Consider the following 2500-nt stretch of genomic DNA (forward strand, 5'->3'; position numbering starts at 1 on the left):
GATTCCCCAGGTCCGTGCCAGTTCTGAATTAATTGTTTATTGATAATCGTTTTTGATGGAAACCGTTAAGCCCTCCACCATCATAGCAAGAAAGTTCCACATTTTGGCTATGAAATCTTCTATCCGGGGAACAGATCGATGCAGAACACCAACCCTATTTACCCAGAACGAGCACATTAACCGTTATAAATGTTTCCCAATCAAGCCCGACAATCTCAATCTTCAGAGCCAATCCTTATCCCCGAAGTTACGGATCTAATTTGCCGACTTCCCTTACCTACATTATTCTATCGACTAGAGACTCTTCACCTTGGAGACCGGCTGCGGATATCGGTACGGTCTGTTGAGAAGTTTGCGTGCCCCACCATAGATTTTCAAGGTCCAAGGAGAAAATACTGACACAACAGTAAATGTCATGCTCTTCCAAGCCATCCACCATATCTCTCTATAAAGACTTCCATGGTGGTACGTTTGTTTAGCAGAAAAGAAAACTCTTCCAGTATCTCTCGAGGCTTCTCTATGGTCGTTCCTGTTGCCAGGATGAGTGTAATAAGACCCATTTTTAATAAACAAACGTATACTCAACAGGTTACGGAATTGGAACCGTATTCCCTTTCGCTTTTATTGAATTATGTACAACAAAATTAAGTGTGTGTAACATAAATTAAACAGCTTTCGCATAAAGCTTAGGACCGACTAACTCGTGATCAACCACTGTTCACACGAAACCCTTCTCCACTTCAGTCCTCCAAGATCTCATTCGATTATTTGCTACTACACCAAGATCTGTGCCAATGGCGGCTTCATGCAGGCTCACGCCAAACACTTCTGCGCACACCATTGTACCCTCCTACTCACTAGAATTTCACAATGATGACCGAATGGCCAACAATTTTTATTCTAGCGATGATGTATAGGCATATGACTTGAGCGCCATCCATTTTAAGGGCTAGTTGCTTCGGCAGGTGAGTTGTTACACACTCCTTAGCGGATTACGACTTCCATGTCCACCGTCCTGCTGTTTTAAGCAACCAACGCCTTTCATGGTATCAATATGAGTCATTAATTTAGGCGCCGTAACATCATGTTTGGTTCATCCCACAGCGCCAGTTCTGCTTACCAAAAGTGGCCACTGGGCACAATATATCTAAACCCAATATCTTCAGATCAAGAAAGATGAGGTTCTTACCCATTTAAAGTTTGAGAATAGGTTGAGGTCGTTTCGGCCCCAAGGCCTCTAATCATTCGCTTTACCAGATAAGATTATATACAATATAATTCTTTGCGCCAGCTATCCTGAGGGAAACTTCGGAGGGAACCAGCTACTAGATGGTTCGATTGGTCTTTCGCCCTATACCCAATTCTGACAATCGATTTGCACGTCAGAACTGTTTCGATCCTCCACCAGAATTTCTCCTGGCTTCGATCTGATCAGGTATAGTTCACCATCTTTCGGGTCACAGCATGTATGCTCAAGGTACGCTCTTGAACAGAGGATTCAATTGCTTGGACCATGTTCGTATAGAACGCCCCGGGATGAAGAAATGAAATTTAATTCACTTGTAATCCCATAAAATAGTTATTTTAATTGCGCCCTTAGGTTTCAACAATATACCCAATGACTCGCACACATGTTAGACTTCTTGGTCCGTGTTTCAAGACGGGTCCTGAAGGTATCCCAAATCTATCGCATTGCTAATCAAATACATGCTATCACTGCACCCACGCACTGAAACAGCACATGAGCCGTGATACACATAAAATGTGGTTGCATGATTTTTAAAAACTATCTGCTGTTTACCAGGTCACCGCTATGGCATCAACCATATGACATAAAATGCCACAGATAGGAATGAACAAACCATACGGGCCATTTGATAAACCATCCATACGGATATACAAATAGATCGCAATGTTCTACACTGAGAAAAGTGCATACCACCGTTCGTTTCGAATGAAACTACTAGAAATAATGAATTTCTCATTTCGAATATTCGGGTTCATCAGGCTTAACCCCTAAGCGGTTTCACGTACTATTTAACTCTCTATTCAGAGTGCTTTTCAACTTTCCCTCACGGTACTTGTTCGCTATCGGTCTTGTGGTCATATTTAGCCTTAGATGGAGTTTACCACCAACTTAGTGCTGCACTATCAAGCAACACGACTCTTTGGAAAAGCCTTCTTATACTGATAATAGCTGCTACGGGCCTGGCACCCTCTATGGGTTTAATGGCCCCATTCAAGATGGACTTGAACATATTATCGTTGCATAAGATAATAGACTTTCCATACACTGCATCCTCTACCAGTCAGGACGACCGGAGAGCTTAGTGCTGGGCTTATCCTGTTTCGCTCGCCGCTACTAAAGGAATCTTAGTTAATTTCTTTTCCTTCCCTCATTAATATGCTTAAATTCAGGGAGTAATCTCACATGAGCTGAGGTCGCATTAGAAAAATTTATTCAAAATACATTTGTATTCATTTGACGATTTGCGATAAA

The sequence above is a fragment of the Bradysia coprophila genome (assembly GCF_014529535.1).
Source record: "Bradysia coprophila strain Holo2 chromosome X unlocalized genomic scaffold, BU_Bcop_v1 contig_496, whole genome shotgun sequence".
In the NCBI taxonomy this organism is placed as follows: domain Eukaryota; kingdom Metazoa; phylum Arthropoda; class Insecta; order Diptera; family Sciaridae; genus Bradysia; species Bradysia coprophila.